The following is a 20032-nucleotide window of genomic DNA, read 5'->3' as shown; positions in this document are numbered from 1 at the left end:
ACTTAATTTTTCTGATGGAAAAGCATTGAAAGAGACAGCAGAAGGATCCCTTCAGTGGCTCCCAGAGAGCTTTCAACCATGAAGGTCTTAGCAACCAGGGTACAATTTCTGGAAAGAAATTTACAATATCCAATTTACCATGCCAATTATTTTCAGGTGTTTGATATCACTTTCTGTGGGCTTCCAGACTACAAGCAAGCAGAAGTCCCAAAAAAAACCTTCACAGCCATTGAAGGATTCTTCCTTTTAAAGAAGTACAGGCTGCCCATTTCCAAGGGATTTCTTTAACTTGCCCTGGCTCCTATTTTAGTGAGGCCAAATTGAGTTTAGCTAGTGTGCAATCCAGACTATTTAGTATTTTTAAAACTACACACAATGAGCCCTGGGATTCCTCCTCCTGAGACCACCAGTGCAACATATCCTGCTTTACTGGGCAGTGTGGTTTTTTTCTTGTGAGAGCTTGGGGTTTTTGGAGATCCTCTCTGCTAGCTCTTCAAGTGGGGGGATTGCCTGAGGGGAACTTCCCTTCCCCCATGGGATTAAAAGGGAGATATCACTGCTTAGGCTTTTGTGCAAAGGCAAAAATCAACCTAGGAAAAGCTTTGTGGAGTTGGGTCAAGGAGATAGTTTCAATCTAATTCTGAATGGAGCCCCCCCCTCTCTCTGTGTGTGTGTGTGTGTGTGTGTATGTGTGTGTGTGTGTAGCTGCTTCTACAATACAGAAAATACAGACATTTTGGACAAAATTTCCCTCCCACCAGCCAGAAATCTAAGGTGTTCAGAACTTGCTGTGCTAGCCATTCTCAAATACAATTCTTACATGAATACATTAAACTGATTACAATATAAATGAGGCAAGGAAGAAAGCATAATAAATTTCTGTGAATGAAACAGAGAAAGAAAACCTTATCAAATTCCACCCTCCCCATAATCTTTTCAGCTGTCTTCTGGGAATTGAAATGAGTCTTTTGGTCTTTACTTCTTCATCTCCTTCAGGGTTCTTTCATGTCTGCTGGATGGTACTAGGCTTGGCTTGCTGGTAAGAGTGGTCAGTCAGTCTTGGCAGTCTGTCCCAGGCTTGGCTAAGTTTTTTCCCCTCATGTCAGGTTTTATCAGGAGGCAATCACCAGCAGCAAATTGGAGAGTTATGGTTTGAGCTAGCAGTCCTTTGTTTCTGAGGTAAAAAAAAGAGGCGAAGAATACACTTCTTTACAGACATATCTTTAGTCTTATGTTGTGGAATCTCACCCATTCTGTCCAAGTGTGGAAATCCAAACATTATTTCAGGAGGCAGACGATGTAAATTTCATGGAACATGACATTCCCACTGCCTGTATGATTGAAACACTTTTTGCAGTAAGATGAGTAAATTTCCAAGAGGGACAACAACTTGTGTTGCAAACAAACAAACAAACAAAATGTCATAGGGTAGAGCACCTTGACTCATAAGCATTTAAAAATGCACTCAGGTGTAAAAGAGGGAGGTAAGAACAGCTTTAAAAAAATTGCAATTAAAAAAAAAGGTACTTTGAGTCAACACTCCAAAATATCAAATTCCATTCAGATGGAAGCGAATTCTCATTAAGTATGTTAAAACATTTACAAATGTAAGCAAAATATCTCAAAATCATTTCTTTTTATAGCTTTAATTAAGCATTTTAAACCTCAAAAATTTCCAGAAGAAGAAAAAAAATCAAAATTGTATTCAGAGCAAAGAAATGTAACTGCATAATTTTTATATGCAGATGAAAGATCACAATAGTGAAAGGTAAGCCGAGCAGATCACCCATTTACTCCAAATTTCTCAGAAGAGAGGGGGGGGAAAAGTGGTTAAAGTGAGGAGAAAAAATTTCAGCCTTTAATGACCCAAAAGGAAGGAGGGAAAGAAGGAGGGGGGGAATGCCCAGAGGCATTCACAGGTATCACTGGGGTGTTTCATACACACACTCATGGTAAAAATGAGCAGACACTCATTCTCCCCGCTTTTCCTGCTTCCCTCCAAAGAATGACCCAGAAGGAAGAGGGGGGGGATTCACACAGGCAATCACGTGGATCTCTGGATCCATTCACTTATCACTCCCTGGGGCATGGGGGACACATACTCACATTCATACTGCAATCAGACCTTCATGATTGCTCATGCCAAACAATCATAGGTATTTCAGGAAGCTTTTTTTTTTTCACAAGCCACCAAGCTTCATTTTCTTTTATTAGAGGATCTCACCCTCCCTTCAGGTTTGGAAATGATAACACACATGCATACACACACATACCATTAAACAACCTTGTAACTGACTGCTTCTTTATATGAAAGGGAATCAAGCTACATTCATACCAACTTTACCATCAACATACTCACATTTGCACTGCAATCATTAATTTCACATACAAAAATCCCATTTCATTCTTTCTTCATGCAAGGCAGTTATTACAATTACTTCAGGGAGCTGTACATAAGCCAATGAGCTCCATTTTCTATTATTAAAGGATCTCAACTTCCCTCCAGGTCTGGAAATGATCACGCACTAGATTGTTAATGCCTGTCTCTGCCCTGGGGTGTTCGTTTCTAATTTGGACCTGCCAGCGGACGCTGGCTAATTTTTAAAGATCCAAATTCTATCTTGATATCCCAGCACGCGCTGGCATTTTTAAATATCAAGATGTATAGAAACAATGTACAGAGATGTTTGTCCACACATTGTTTGCATTCAGCCAGGTTGGCTCTCCCAGCACATGCTGGCATATTTTTAAAGATCCAAGATGTATGGAGACTTTCATTAACACATCATTTGCATCTGGGTGGGGCCCTTGATTCATCTGATGGTGGCCAGAAAATCAGCAAATTTGTTGACAAAATCTAAATCAAAACTGCCTTCTGGAGGCCAGGTTTTTACTTTAGGACTAATAGAGTAGGTTGGTCAGAAAAATGTGCAGAGGGTTTTTACTCAGGTTGAAGGCAAACCTTTAGTAGGAATTTCCTTCATTTCATACATGCACACACAAGGCAACACTCTCCTCCTCCCCCCAAAAGGGAAAAAAAATCTATACTCACCTGAAGAGTACAATCTTCTAGGGCTGAAAGACATGAGAACAAGGTTCCCTCCCCCACAGAAAAGGCATTGTTGGAGGATTAGAGGTAAGGGAGGGGCGTGGGGGGGGGTAGATAGCTTGCAGGCAGAGTTTGAAAAAAATAAAACCATTAGTTACTAAGCAGCTAAACAGATAAACATTATGGGGATATCACAGATGAGAAATGGAGTCTGGATTCACATGCTTCAGGAAAGAAATGGACAGGTAAAATCATTTAGACACACAATAAATGCAAGGATGAAACTTTTCTTGCAAATATTTCCTGGGTTGTTACTTTAAGGTATAGGCAAGGAAGGAAGGAAAAAAAATATTTTTACTCTGTTTCTGCTGGCCAGAACAGACACAAAGTAAAGACCCTCCCCAGCTTCAGTTAGTTTTCTAGGCCCAACAAACTGAGCAAAGGCAATTTCTGCCAGTTTACTCCTTTCTTTCTTTGAACACTTTAAAATTCTTGTCTTTTGGATTGGAGATATCTTAGTTACAATTACCTTGAGGGTGCACAAAGACTTAGACATACACACACACAGACAAAGAGGGAAAAACAAAATCATTCCCACCATGAATTTCAGTTAAATTGGGGAAGGCACAAATCTTAACAAACAAAAACCACGTGGTTATATAGAAGACAGAGAAAGAGACAGACAAGAGGGGGAAAAAAAAAGAAACCCCACCATTTTCTTTTAAGTACCTTTTCAGCCAAATTAGTTTTTCCTGTATCATCTTTCAGCAAAGCCCATTTTCTACAATCTGCTCTTTTTTTCTTCATTCCGGCCAGGACGGGCATTTGCTTTTCGTCCCAGGCCCCCAACAACTCCCCTAGGGGAGTTTCCATGGCTACCCTCGAGCTACCGCTTCCCATGATCCCGTTTAGATGTGGGTTCACTTCGTCCTAGCCGGGTTTGCCACTTCGTATTTCCCCGCTTTACTTTTGCGTCCTTAGAGGACCTTTCGCGCCCTTTTGAAGGGACTTTCTCTGTTTGCCCTTCGGAGGGTCTTATTGGTGCCCTTCGGAGGGACTTTTCTGGGGGTGCCCTTCGGAGGGACTTTTGACGCGTTCCTCACCGCGGGAACCTTTTCTCGATTCGCGCCCTTTCACGCAGGGACTTTTCTTACAGTTTCAAGTCTTGGGGAAAGAGACCCGGAGGACCAGCCGCACAGTGACCCAGGAGGGGTGCTGTCGGAGCGGGTATGCGTACCTCCCTTTTTCTCACTAACTTTCTTATGGTCTTTAGCTTTTTTCTCTCACAGGACAAAAACAGCAGCAACAACAAAAAATAAAAAAATCCATTCACTTTTCCATCCATTTTCACACACACTAGTCACACACAGGCAGGCATACACACATTTCCCATGCTTTAAAATTAAATTTTAGAGAATTAAAATTTAGAGGTACTCACCTTCTTTCCAGGCAGCCTTTGAGCTCAAACTCAAAACCCCTTTAAAGCCTAGATCCAGATGGCTAAGGCCAAGATAAAGTCCACCCACAGACTCAATGGGGTCTGTGCCGGCATGGGAGGCTTACCTGGGCCATATCCATTTGTTAGGCTAGCTTGGAGTCCCATCTGTGGGTCGCCAATTGTTGGAAGAAATGTCCTTCTGGGTTCGGCTCCAAGTGGGGAAAAAGACACTGGAGACATGGAGGCTGCTTGGAAAGATGGTTTTAATGGTGGACAGGACCGCATGGCTTGAGTCCTGAACAGCAAAGGTGATCACATGGTTCAATGTTGGTGGAGAAGAGAAGAGAAGGGAAGAGAAGGAGAAGAGCAGACAAGAAGAAGGGCTGAAGAAGGGCTTGCAGGGATTTTTATAATCTGTTCTGCCCCACCTCTCTGTTTCCTGTTCCTGTGTAAGAAGTGTATTCTGATTGGTTGTCAGACTCCCATGGGCCCGTGCAAGGGCAACCCTCTAGGCTGTTTTGAATCCAGGTTTGATTGAGTTTAGATGCCATGTGGTCAGTTGAGTAAAGGCTTATTATCCTGCCTTAATCCCATCACAGCTGAAGAGGAGAACTCTTTATTATGTAAAGTAGACTAGCTTGGCCTTCTTAATGGCCCATTGACAAAGTGGGGATGGGCTGGAAGCCGCAGGAATTTATTTTGTGTTTAAAATGTGTTTCTCCCTTTTTTCACATCCAGGAAAATATAATATTCTGCCTTTTCAATATTTCCTAGGATATTTCATTTTTCTGGGAGAGGGCTGGGTGATAACTTCCTACATAAGGATAAAAATTAATACCTGCAAGAATAAATTCCTAACCAGGACATAATATTTGCAGTGGGACAAGTGCATTGAGCAGAACAAGCTTCTTTCCTCTGTCTTCATTGACCTGTGAACTGGTAGCCTCTCTGGACCATCCTGAGATGTTATGGATGCCTGAGGAAATTCATGAAATTGATTCAGCTGCCCCATGATGGAATGACTGGGCAGATCCTTAAAAACGATGATATATCGTCTGCATTTACCACTTTCAATGGGATGGAGGAGCATTGTGTTCTAGTCCCTTCCTGTTCAGTTGCTTGCATGTTGTTATATGTTGTCCAGGATCTGAAGGAGGGAGTGTATATCAGGTACCAATTGAATGGTTCTGTCACTGATCTTCACTGCTTGAACACATGGAGAAAGTGCCACTATACAGTCATTCAAGAAACTCTTTTTGCTAAAGGAAGACTAGGGGAGAGTTTGGAGCTATTTTTGCTATATTTCTATCATCAGACAAATAACTGAAAAGTCAAATGTGTGATAATTTACTGTTTGTTCAGAGATAAATGGCTTTCCCAGTCAAAATCCATTAGTTCTCTCTTTCCTTTTTATTTTGAGGTTTCTTGTTAAGAAAAGCATTTTTAATCTCTTCTTCCCAGCTAAACTGCCATTATTACTTTTTGCCTCTACTTTGTGTCCTAGATTTGGTCTTCTGCTTTTGTTTCTTTTCTTCTTCCACTTCCTTCTACTTTTTCTGATCTAGTTTCCCTTTCCCCTTTCCCACTGCCTGCTGAAACAAAAGATGTTCAAACCGAATTCATGTCACAGAAATTCTTTTAAATATGTCATGTGCGTATTTGGAGGCAAAACAACTCACATTCAATGCTCAGTCCAAGTTCAGATGCTTGAGTCCACTGAGATACTGTGAGTGCAAACCACACTTTAAAGCACAATTCCTGCAAAAATCTCATGCTATTTAGCATGTTGAATCTTTAAAAAAAGACCATTTTTAGCATTATGGAAGGATAGAAGAAGCTTGAGAATGTTTAGCCTTTACAATAATTTTCTGTGTGTGACATGAGTATGTAGGCTTAATTCAAATCCATGTTATGTTTTAAATGTATACTTTGAAATTGATATGACTGATTAAACTAACTGTTGATCTTATTACAGCTTCTCCTTCCCATTTTTTTAATAAGGGATTTGATATTGCAGCCTAGAAGGAATTATACTGTACTATGATCTTTTGCAAATTTATTAGTATTAATGAAAACCTCAACTGAAATTGCATGGAGCAGTCTGGCACCATAAGGTCTGTTTGGGAATATCAAATCTCATATATACTTGTGTAATCAGGATATTCTTAACAAAAATACCTGTTAGGCAACCCAGTTCAATGGCTTTTCTCTTCCTTTAAAGAATATCAGAATATTCTTCATTTTTTAAAATCAAATTTTTTATCAACAATCGTTGCTGAATGATAGGAGGATAATAAATTCATTCCCTTCCTTTGAAACAGAAAGGTAAAAACTTTCATTTGCATAAGAATACATCCTTTTGAAAATGGATAGGATTTATTATTGCAACAAGAGCAACTAAACAGAACAGGCAGATAGCAAAAGATGCTTTTGATACCAGCAGTTCTTAATTTCTAAAATGAGAAGTGCTAATCATAAGAATCTTGATGGATTATACTATCTAACCCAGAGCTTGGAAATATATGATCTTACTAATTTATCAGCACTCAGCATAGGCCAACTGAAATAGGATAATTGTGGTCAGTATTTAGTACTCAGAGGTACAATACATCCGCATCTAGGGTTTTGATTAAAATGGTGATAGCTTGCATGGTTCTTCCTTTCACTCCAGGAGATATAAATGGGCAATTAAGAGTCCCTTTTCTTAATATTTTTTAATATGTTTGAGATTTAAACCCTAAACTGATGAAGCAAATTAAGACATCTGTACTGACCTTAATGACCAAAATTCAAGAGAGGATAGTCTTTTGGATCTAGAAAAAAATGATGGTGTTTCCCAGAATGTGGTGTTTGCTTTTTCGGGTTGCAGGTAGTACAATGTGATGAAGTCAAATACTGAGTATATATACATGAATATCTTTATGTATACTTATTAGTAGATTCTACAGCTGTCTTTATGGGATCTGTCTTTCAGCAGGGTTTTCAGTGCCATTTTCAGATGGCTGCATAGATCCCACTTTAACACCAGTGGCTGACAACTGTGTTTTCTTTTAGAAGTCTGTTTTATGTGATTCAAAGGGGCTGAAGGACCTTAATCTCCATAATTCACACCTTTATGTCAATGTTCTATTTAAGGCAGCTTGCTTGAACAGAAAAGGTGCCAGAGAAAAATCTGCTCTTGTTTTCCATGGGACTTGTCAAGGCAAATACTTGTTATGATTCTAAATACTTTTGCAAATATTAAAGATTAATCCCACACCCGTGATCAGAGCACAAGCCTTCAGTTGACCTGCAAAGCCCAAAGGATTAGTCGGATTTCTGAAACAGATGCTGATATAATTACACAGGAAGAAACACGACTCGCTGGTTTGAAAAGACACCTTCAGGTAATGTATTGATGTTCAAGGAGGCATGCTGTAATGCTGGAATCTGACAAGGCAGCTTAGAGATTCAATTGGCTGATCGCCTTTTGTTTAGTTTCTCCTATCAAGGAGGAACTTCCAGCTTTGCAATGACATTGACATGAGAGGAACCAAAAAAATAAAAAATAAATTACAACTGTTTAAATGAGAGGTTGGTAACTAAAACTTTTCTAACCTGATCAGCATTGTTCTTCATTTTCCTATCTACCACGATTACATCTTTGATTTACTATTATGCATGGATTCGAATAACTCATGGTCTTGAATGATGCATTCTCTTAACAGAACATTAAACCTTATGATAAAATGGGATAGCTAACACTTAATTATTATCTTTGATAGTGGGGACCAGGAGAGATGGAGCACAATACTTCTCAGTTATGGAAAGTTTTTTCTCTCTCTCTTTGTTTTGCTTGGCTGGCTTGAATGAGAACATTATAAATAACACTTTGTTCCTCCTTGTTAATAAAATAGTATTTGTATTACTCAGCAGAAGCATGATAGATTGCTGATCACTGTTAAAAGTGGGAGATTAAGACCTGACACATGAAAATAATTGTGTGCCTGCAAGCCAGGTCCTGCACAAAACTATATAAACAACCTGGCAGAACATTTCAATTCTTGATGTCCAAGGGAGGGGTTGTGCGAATAGAATGGGAGGGGGTATATCTTTGAATAACTTGATAACTCATTTATTCTTCAGCTTTCATATTAGTTTAGGACCTAAAGTTACTGCTGTACATAGGAAATCAAGTTTGATTTTGTAATATAGTCAACTGAATGCTTTGGAGTGCTATGCTTGTGATCAATAAGAAAGCAGTAACTACATTTGCTTGTCATATGATGATATTGATGTAAAAACATAATGGTTAGAATTATAAAATCAATTCCATAATTTAATCAGAAATGTTTATTGATACCATTAAAGTTGAATTCAATACCTCATGGTACCCAGTTAATTTCCTACCTGTCAGGGAAAAAAATGTATTGAAGTGTTCTGCCTTTGAACCGATCTGAGTTAATTTGATGTCAGAAGGGTGGATTAACAAACTCTCATTATTTTAATAGACACTCATTTGTTTTAAGTGAGCATGGCCAAAGGGGCCCTTGGAGGTTGAAAAGAATGTTTGTTACCTTGATAGTGAATAGGGCAGACTTAGCCTTTCTGAATGAACAATTTAACTTTCTTCCAAGTTGGTGTGGTAATTTTTAAAAATCTTTTGCAGGTATTTTAAACAAATTGCTATAGCTCTGTTACTACCTTGTTATGAAAAGCAGTTTTCTACTTTTGACTTTCCTACAACCTGGTGACTGGGACTGAAATGAGGTGGCAATTATTCTGTATCCAAACTACTTAATACAGAACCCAAAGTCCTATCTTTCAGACAATAGAATTAAGTTGTTCCACTATTTAAATTGCTTTTTAGTTCTAGGTTGGTTTTCTCCTTGATTAGTTCTCATCCATTGCTTCTCGTCCTTCCTTCGGGTACTTTGGAGAATAGCTTGACTCCCTCTTCTTTGTGGCAGCCCCTCAAATATTGGAACTGCTGCGATGTCATCCCTAGTCCTTCTTTTCATTAAACTAGACATACCCAATCCCTGCAACTGTTCAGGTCTAACAACTTCTGTATCTTCTGTATCTTCTGAAATGTTGGTTATTCATGTCAGCTTGGTATCATCTGCAAATTTGCTGAGTCCCCTTCTATCCCCTCATCTAAATCACTGATGAAGATATTGAAGAGTACTGGACCTAAGACGGAGCCTTGGGGTTTTCAACTGTTCACTTCCCTCTGTATAGATGCAATTCCATTGAAGACTACAAATTGGCGGCACTTGGTCAGGCAGTTAGGAATCCATCTGGTGGCGATGCAGTCTAACCCACATTTTTCTATTTTATCAAATAGTAGGTTGTGGTTTATTTTATCAAATGCCTTACTGAAGTCCAAGTAAATTATATCCACAGCATTTTACTGGTCCATTAATTTTGTCACTCTGTCAAAGAATGCAACAAGATTTGTCTGGCATGGTCTCTTTTGACAAACCCTTATTGGATTCTGGTTATGATTTTGTTTGCCTCTAGGTGTTTGCAGATTTGTTGCTTATTGTCAGGCCAATAGATCTGTGGTTTCCTGAATCATTTTTTCCCTTCTTTTGAAGATGGAACTACACCAGTCATTATTACATAATGACACATGATGGACAAGGGATGGGGATTCCAAAGTCTTCTAGAGTTGTAGTCATGTAGTTTTTTTTCCCTTTACACCATACTGGAGATCCTAGCTCTAAACAGCCACACATTGCATGAATATCAGCATCAAGAAAATTTTGCACGGTTCTTCAGGCCAGGTAATTGTATCCACTTCTATATGAATAGCTGTGCTTTGATCCCTTGATTAAATAGGGTCATCTGATGAGACCTCTCTGTTGTGGCCCAGCAGGATCCGGTTGAGCTGCTGATGGACTCAGATAGCGAGGAACCATATGAGTCTGCCCTATTTAATGTGGAGGACCCTGTGCAGGGTTCAGACTCAGAGCAGGGACCAGAGAGGCTGGTTGGCCACCAGGAGGCGCCTGAGGCATGGAGCAGTGGGGAGGATCAAAAGCAGTTTGTCCCTGATGCTAGATTGAGAAGGGCTGAGAAATGGAAGCAGCAACTCCGTAGGCAGACTCACAGAAGATGATTAAGCACAGGTGGTTGTGGATTGGCCCCTCCCAAGAGAGATTATAGGTGAGGCATTGGGAGGGGACATTTGCAGGAAACAACCATTTGAATTAGTAGTTAAGAAAATCTATCTGTGTATTCTAGCCGTGTCTGTTTGTTTGGACTACCTGCGTTGCTTCATTTGAATTATCTGGGTTTCTGCAGAACTACTCTCTGGAACGTGAGTTGTCTGGGTCCTCAGCCAAAGGATTCATTATCTCAGTAATTAAACAGTGGCAAACAGCCAAGCCTGTGTTCTGGTTTATTTACAATGCCTATGGGGTGTGTGTGTCAGAACACCTCTCTATTACAATGCCTGCCCCATGGAATACCATAGTATGGTCCTTGTCTTGCTTGCTTTTTGCAGAACAACGAAGACCTGGTGGTTCCCATGTCCAGGATGTTAAGTTAGACTATCTTATGTATCCCATGTTAAATATAGTTATCACATTGGTCAATTTGATTGTTATTTTTAAATCTGATTTTGATTTCTGTTTTTAATGACTGTAAGTCACCCAGTCATACATATGTGGGATGTCAGATGAATGAATGAATGAATGAATGAATGAATGAATGAATGAATGAATGAATAGCAATAGTGCCATTGTGGGTATTAGAAGTGAGGCAGAAGTGCTCCCTTTGAATATTTGAAGTAGCTTTCAAACATGAGATTGTCAGATATCATCTCCTCCTTATTTGAAGATTGTGGAAGTTTATTTCCAACACTTTTACGTTCAATTCTGGTACACATGCATTTTCAAATTATACACCACTGGTTTCATCATTTTAAAACATAAGTAATTCTACGATATTGTATGGGGAAACCCTTACCATAAAGATCTTAGAAGAAAACTAAGTAATAGAAGCTGGTCACTATACCCCAATAGATGCTTGTAGATAATCTGGAAAGAAAACCAGACTGCTCTACACCCTACAGTCATTTTTTAAATGATGCCTGATGGTATTCTGCTTTATCTGTCCACAGATTTCCTCTGCTGTACAAAATGCGTCTGATGAATGCCCAAAGCAGTGGGCTTAAAATGCATGGATCTGTGATACAAATGGAATACTACTATAATCTTTTGGGACATATTTTAGCAATATGGAGAAGCACTCAAAGAATTAAACAAAAGCTGGTGCAGTCAACCCAAAAGCAAACTGGAAACTCATGGAGAAGATGATGGATTATCTGGTATTTTACTACAGGCCTTCTGCTGTTTTCTATTGCGGTTATCACCATTTTCCAGAGCAGAGAAAGCAGTACTACCTGAAAGGACAAAGAAGGGCAATGAAGGAAACCAGGACTAGCCAGAATGATCTATGAAAACTGACTTAAAAACATTAACCCTTCAAAGGCATTTTCCATGTGGCTTAATCATGCTATATACATTTTTAAAGCATGCAGATAAAGCTGCACATACATTTTAGTGTCATAAACCTCACAGAAAACATTTGGTTCTTTGTCTGCCCTGGAAATATTGTCCTGTTGTAATTTTCTGTGAAATGTGGTATCGTAGGGTTAAAGAATGGTATATTTCTCATCTTTCACCACCATACACCCAGACAGATGAATTGTACAAATCCATTTGAGGTTGGGGTGGGTGGGGAGGAGGGAGACCTGGGCCTCTCTGAATAGTTTAAAAGGGCAATTGCAGATCTTAATTCATTGGTATGCTTTTATGCTGTGCTTTAGCCTTTGTGTGATGGCAGCCAAAGGACCATTCATAACAATCAGGATGACTTCATTTGTGTTTGTTTTGGCTTCCCATTAATCCATGACCAACTGTGAAAATTGCTATTTTACCATAACCAGGCCATTGCATTTGTCATCTCCTTCTGCAATATACAGAGTGCTGGAGACAGACAAAACTTCAGTTCAGACCAGTGGAAAGCGTGGAAACAAAAGGAGATGCACATGACCAAAAGAAGGAGGAGGAGAGCAGGAGGTTCAGGCATCAGGAAATACTTTTCATGCCAAGAAGGAGGAGAAGATACTATGCATGTAATACAAGCCCCACCATGAAAGGATGCTTAGAGAAAATGAGTCTTCTTGGTACCAAAACAGCAATTAAAGAGCGGCCTCAGGGAAAATAAGCATGGCCAAGTGGATGAGATGCCAGCTAAACATAACTGGCAACAGGTCTTTGATATCTCACCTGGATGTGGCAATAAAGTCTAATTGGCAAGCCCACGGAAGCTACATGATAGCTCCATTTTATGCTTTTTCGACAGAATCAGAGTTGTCGCTCAGGGTGAGGGTTACAGGTTTTGCTTAGAACAAGGCCCAGGTTCCAATTGTAGAGATCAGAGGTCAACAATCTTTTTAGCCCATGGTTAGATCATCTGCATGACCCATTGCCAAGAAATGTATTCTTCAGATTTTAATGAACAGATTCAAGATATGAGCTTGTTCTCAGTTTTTTGAAAAGTTTATTGAGAAAATGAGAAGATGACACCAGATTTTGTTTTTGGTATAGACTGAATGCTAAGTTTAATGGCTGAATTAACTTTATATAATAACAATATGGATTCCCCCCCCCCCCTGCTAATTTGTTCTTTCTTCTTTTTTCACCATTTAAATACTTTCTCACACACAAACACAATTCCTGACCTCATGACATCAGGATGCCCACCTCATAATTGAAAAGTTTTACCAAAATTATGGCAGAGATTTCAGTAACGTCACAGAAGATCTTACAGTCATTTACAGTATTTCAGTGACAAATATATATATATATATATTTGTAGGTATGAATGTGCTTTTTGGTGAACCAATGGACAACAAGGCATACAGAAACACTGTACAATCTTACTTCAAGATGGTCAGAACTGAGCTAAGCATGCAAGTGATTAGATTGGTCTTTTTTATTTGTATTTCAATAGGAAAGAAATAACATTAAAAATACCATACATGCCATTGTTTTTTTAAGTTAGTGTGCTGGAACAGAATTCCTGAACATGGAAGGTGGATTATTTAGAGAAGAATAAAACTGCAAAGTTAATGGACAGATTAAATTTTGCTGAAATCCCCTTTAAGTATGATTTAGTCTTATGCATGGCCACCAATGTGTTCTTCTTCTGCTAACTGATAATAGGCACAAACGTCATAAATAACATCATGTATGTGCCAATGCAAATAAAAATCTGCCAGAAAGACATGTTTCTCAGGGCTAGACAGAGCAGCTTATTACAAGAGCTGTAGCAACTTGCTTGGACCTCTGCATTGTTTTCACTGCATTAAAGCTCTTTTTTTTTAAAAAAAAGTATTATTATTATTATTATACAGTTTTCTTCCTTTTTACATCACAGTTTCAGCTTTGCAACAATGATATACTGGTTATATCCACTGTTTTTTTTTTTTTTTTACATTCCTGACTGTGGGCAGAGTTAGCTTGCAATACTACGTTCCAACCAGAGGTGGTATTGAGCAGGTTCTGAGCAGTTCTGGAGAACCAGTAGTGGAAATTTTGAGTAGTTCGAAGAACTGGTAAATACCACCTCTGATTGGCCCTGCCCCCATCTATTCTCTGCCTCTTGAGTCCCAGCTGATTGGGAGGGAATGGGGATTTTGCAGTAACCTTCCCCTGGAGTGGGGAGGGAATGGAGATTTTACAGTATCCTTCCCCTGTCACACCCACCAAGCCATACCACACCCACCAAGCCATGCCACACCCACCAAGCCATGCCACACCCACCAAGCCATGCCCATAGAACTGGTAGTAAAAACTTTTGAATCCCACCACTGAATCCATTCCCTTTAGGTTTTTACCCCCTTTCTTTTAATGGAGTAATCCATTCTCCAGGGGATTTCTTCTCCAGGGAGTTATGGTGAATTATCTATTTTGTCTTCTTCTGCAAGCCCCATTAAAAAGAAGCCTTCAAATGGAAAGCCAGACCTTAAAGTGTCCATGCCCCTGGGTTCAAATTGGGTTCTTTTAAAGAATTTCTCTACTGATTTTTGGAGGTTAGAGATGATAGATTAAAGGGAGAGAGAGAGAGAGAGAGAGAGGGAGGGAGGGAGAGAGAGAGAGATATGATAGATAGATAGATAGATAGATAGATAGATAGATAGATAGATAGATGATAGATATTCATCAATGATGCTTTCTTCCAGTTCAGACATTGTCCATTAGAGTTTTTTAAAAATGAAAAAGGCAAAGATTGGTCTATTCTTTGCATTTTCTAATGTCATATACCCTAGTATCATCTTCAATTCTTATTTCCTTGCAACTTCAGCTAACAGACGTGGGCTCTTTATTTTTGATTACTCTGCTGATGTTTCTCTTATCCCAGACCTAATTTTGGAGATTTACATCTGAATGTGAAATGAAAGTTTATTTCCCAACCTGACCCATCTAGTTCAGTAATCATTATTTAATTCTTCATGACTTAAGCTACTTAAGTCAACACTTGGAATCACTTGTCTCTTAACACTCTATAATTCAATTCTCTTATAATCCATTTATCAATATTTTTTTTAATGGCAACATGGCTTTTTTTCCCTTTAGGGTTTGGAAAAGTCATTGTCATTTAAGCAAAGACTTGAGAAAGTTACATTGATAAATTCACTGATACAATATTCAGATTTCTGGGAACCAGCACGAGCAAGCACAGCTGTCTACAAAGCCTACAAAAGATGTCCCTATATTAGCAGACTGTTTTATAATAACATTATGTTGACAGAAATAGTACAATTACATATTTCTCCTCCTCGTTGTCTCATTTTACAAAATCTGCCATCTCAGTTGCCATCTTCCTGCTAGTTCTTGATCCACATGTGATACTTGTCAGTTCAAGGAATGCATAAACCCTCTTCAGCACTGTCCCAAACTTAACATAAAATGTCTTCTTTAATGCAGAGGATTAGATCAATACCTCTTCAGTTATATCTGCAAAGCTATTCACATGTTTTGGAGAAATAATTGAAGATCAATCAATCTGTTCAGAACAGCTATTTTCCACTATTAAAATACCCATGTGGTTTCCTAATTGTCTTCACCTATTCCTGGTTACATTTTTTAGTTGACATATGCTGATGTAAATATTCCAGTTGCTACTCCCGTTTTTTCTGCAGTTTTGAAGAACACTAAAATCTCCATAAGATACGAGAAAATTGTTGTTTTTCTGTTTGATATCCTATTATCACATTAAATTTCTATGTAGAAACATAGGGATGTTTTTGCAATCCTAACAACAGAAAGATCTTTAAATTGAATGTAACAATCACTTCCATTTGGTAGGGAAGACTTGTTCAGCTATGGATTCAATAGTTGGTATGTACTGCATGTATATATATGTGTATATAAAACACATTGCTTTGCATTGCATAAACTTATAACTTTTTCACTGACTTTGGTTTCATTGAAAAATGTCTGTTGCATTTCTCTAAATATTTTTTTTCAGCAACTCCATATTTTACCCTCAATCTTGGAGGTATTGAGAGATGGAGATGGAGGCCTTGGTTCTTCAGGAGATATGCAGACAAATATTCATACCTGGGAGCAAGTGGATTTCCTTCTGAGCAATTAATAGCAATAACATTTAGCACTTTAGCATATACTGTTCTATAGTGCTTTACAGCACTCTCAGTGCAGTTTATAGTGTGAGCCTCCAACAATCTGGATCCTTATTTTACAGACCTTGGAATGCTGGAAGGCTGAGAAAACCTCTCACAAGTTCTCTGCAAAGTCCCAGACAAAGTTTCCTCTTCAGCTGCTGTCCAGTGCTTTTCAGAGAAATACTATTGTAGGAAGTGGGCATTTTCTGGCTACAAAGCATATGTGGTAACACTGAACGATGGTCCCACCCCATATTTTGGATTGTGGCCACAGATGTTCCCTTAGTAAAAGGCTTTTCTTTTACATGGCAGATCATAAGGGATTTGGAGTTAATTTGGCTATTAATCTGACTAATCACTTTACCATTTGTATTTTAATCATCTGCTTTGAAAAAGGAGTGGAAGTATTAAGTAGCTTTTTCAAATTGATTTTTTTCTCCTAAAGTCTAAAGATTTGTGCCAATTTTTAGATTAATGACATCCTAAATGTCAATTTAATGAAGCTGGTTTTTTTTCTGAAATTTAGAAAATAGTTAGATAAAACCTGATTAAAAATATGATATATTGTTGATTTTTCTGAAGCACAATTGAGTGAATTGTTGTATATAAAACCGATTCATTCATTTTTTATTGTTCTTTCTTTGGTCCTTAAAAAAATGACCTCATTGCCTTAAAATGAAAGTCTATGGACTTTAAAAAGGATTTATTGTTGTTTTGATTCAGTTTTTCAGTCATTTTCAATATTTCATGACTTGGTGGAGAACATTTCACAGGAACTGCTTCTTTGAATTAAAGCAAATTCATGCTTAGGTCATCAGTAATATTAACTAGCCAATTTGCCTTTGGCGTCTTTTTCAGTTGGCTTTTCAAAACATCAGGGTCTTGTGACTCCTGCCTTTGTAAAATATTGAAGCTTTAGATGTGTTAGATATGTTCTTCCATTCAACAAACTTGATTTACCTCTTCTAGTATTAAATTTTATAGTCTTCTTCTGGCCCATGGTGCTCTCTCTCTCTCTCTTTCTATCTATCTTTCATCTCCATATTGCCAGGATATGTTTTGTACTTTAAAAGATGGGAAAAGAAGGCTGTGGATGTGTTTTACAAATATTACCTTCTTCAGAAATAGCCACTAGCTATTCCCCAGCTACTATTGCAATGTCAATGAGAGGTCTTTAGCAAGAGAAGGGGGGGAATACATTCCATGACATTTAAAACTGAAGCTCGGTGAAACTCAAAACTTCCCTTGATAGTGAATGCATTATCTCAGCAGCATATTACAAATTACTGGGATCACATTTAATTATTTCTGTAAAAGAAAAGAAAATTCACTTAGAGCAGTTTTGTTCAGTATGGTATCCATCATATTTCTCTGTTTTAAGAATTTACAAGAGTATTGTTTTCTGTCTAGCTTTCTCTGCCCTCCTCCCCTTTGGAATGTATGAACATGGTAATCTGAGAAATTCATCCTGGGTAATGTAATAAATTATAATTGAGCAGTCCTTTAGATTCCTGTCATGAACTTACAGAAATCTCAGTGGAATTTTTGGGCAGTTCTTGATGACTTTTCAACAACTGGAAGCTCACAGCAAATCTATACAGATATTATACCAAGAAAGGCACATAAACAGTTAACGGTAATGCAGTATAAAGAAGATCATAATAAGCAGATATGGAAAGTATTAGGTGTAAGCACAGGAAGATTATGAACTATCCATAAGACAGGCAATTAGGTATCTCATAAGACTACAAGGATTTCCAAACCACCAGTCATTTCATGTATTAATCCTTTTAAAATATAGTTAAGATTGCCCTGGGTTGTTGTGTCTATTTTCCGAGGTAGCTTGTCATTAGAAGTATGTCTTTATGGACATCAAGAGTCAATGATTTCATGATTATTAGATGGGAGCTAATAAAGGACTTGTAGACAATTGCTGCTTGACTTTTTTGGCCAATAGCAGAGCACGGTCAGCCAATCAGTGCTCAGTTATTTACATTTTCAAGCAGGTGAATACTGAAATGAAATACTCATTAGCTAAACATTATCTATCTATCTATCTATCTATCTATCTATCTATCTATCTATCTATCTATCTATCTATCTATCTATCATCTATCATCTATCCATCCATCCACCCATCCATCCATCCATCTATCTACCTATCTATCTAATCTGTTTATGAAATGTATTTATTTATGAAATTTATTTGCCGCCCAACTCATATCCAATGTCTCTGGGGGGCTAACAGCATGAAAACATTAAAGCATCTACGTCTCTTGCAACCCTACACAAAAGGAATAGCAAGTCAGTTGCTGACATCTGCCCCCCCTCCAGCTACAGCAAATCTATTTGGGTGCATATATTTGTGAATATTTGTTCATTGCTAAGCATTCCAGTTTTACTTTGATGGGAATCTGTATGGGAGGGAGGATGACTGCTAAAAATACACAATAAAGGAAGGGACCTTCTTTTCCCAAACATTGTATAAAATTCTCTTAGAGTTTCTAGACCTCACTATTAAGGGGATTGGACTGTATATATTTTAAAAGTTTAGGACTGGTGAAGCAGCCTCCATCAAGCCCATCCATCATATCCAGAGAATATTGCTACACACACATGTGCATAAACAAGTGCGTGTGCATGCACACACACACACTTAGATTAAGTGTGAGACATCAGGGAGATTGCAACCATTGCAGAGAGTTTGCCCAAGAAATGTTAAAACCCTCATAATCCACCCATCTGCCACCACATCACTCAGGTAAGTTTGAGAAGGTCACTCCACTAATGAGATTTTTAGAGCTCTTTTTCAAGGAGGAAAAAAAGAGGAAGAACGCTTCCTTCTTAAATTTATTTTAAGTACTTCACACATACACAGTGAGTGAGTGAGCGAGTGAGTAAATGAGAGACAGACAGACAGACATTTTTTTGGCCTACTACAAGTTTAATGACCTTTTTAAAGGAATCCACTTTTGAGACAAAAAAGAAAGTCACTGGAGGAGCCCAGGATTTGGATCATATTATGACGATAAATTGTCATTAATATGTGTGAGATGCAAAATAGCACTAAGGAAAACCAAAACACATTTCCTTCTCTCACATATGCCAACTTTATGAGATTGGCTTACTTTAGGCTCATGCCAGCAGCAAACTGGTACAAGACAAAAAAAATATGTGGAGGTTCGAAAGAAATCTGAAGTGGCTATGTACTTTCTCAGTAAGACATTTGCAATATATTGCAGGTTTTAATATAGATACAACTTGCCAAGTATTGAATTACTATGTCTTTGCCTATATTTTTATTACAGTTGGTTGAACGGTCAGCCAGATCTTTAGACGGGATTTTGATTCACTTATCAAGTCTTTTTCAAGGACCTGGGATAGAAAGAGATGCTGTTGTTTGATGGGTGTTAAAGATATTGTCGCAGAATGTAAGCTGTTCCAAGTAAAAGTGCCTTTTGCAATTGACCGATGCTGATTTTGTCAATGCTGATGGTGTTCAAGTGGTGTTCCAGTTATTTTGGAATTGCACCCAAAGCACCTATTACTAATGGTACTGTCTTTGCTTTCTGTTGTCGCAGTGGTTCTATTTCTATTTGTGAGACTTCATATATTGTAATTTTCTTTATCTTCTATTCTGCTATCTTCAGGCATTGCAGTATCCACTATCCAGGTTTTTTGTTCTTCTTATCAATGATTGCTAAATCTGGGATGCGGATGGCAGTAGCTTGTCAATTCAAATTCTAAAATCCCAGGTCTCTTTTGCTTCTTCATTTTCTATAACGTTGTGAATTTTATGGTCTTACCAGTCCTTGCTTGCAGACAAATGGCATTTCTTGCAGACATTTCCAATGCATCATTGTTA

The 20032-nt window shown here is 38.3% G+C and overlaps 1 long non-coding RNA gene across 1 annotated transcript; it reads right to left on the bottom strand.

Moving 5' to 3' along the window:
- Positions 1-1095: 1095 nt before the first annotated feature.
- On the bottom strand, positions 1096-3159 carry LOC309386886. Its single transcript, XR_014174512.1, has 3 exons — positions 3053-3159; positions 1249-1331; positions 1096-1174 (listed from the first exon to the last, which is right to left on the bottom strand). It is a non-coding gene; the product is annotated as an uncharacterized lncRNA (long non-coding RNA).
- Between the last annotated feature and the right edge of the window lie 16873 nt (positions 3160-20032).

This window comes from Natrix helvetica (genome assembly GCF_964273705.1).
Source record: "Natrix helvetica genome assembly, chromosome: 2".
NCBI lineage: Eukaryota > Metazoa > Chordata > Lepidosauria > Squamata > Natricidae > Natrix > Natrix helvetica.
The sequence above is the reverse complement of the archived record's forward strand: the minus strand, read 5'-3'. Positions and strand labels throughout refer to the sequence as shown.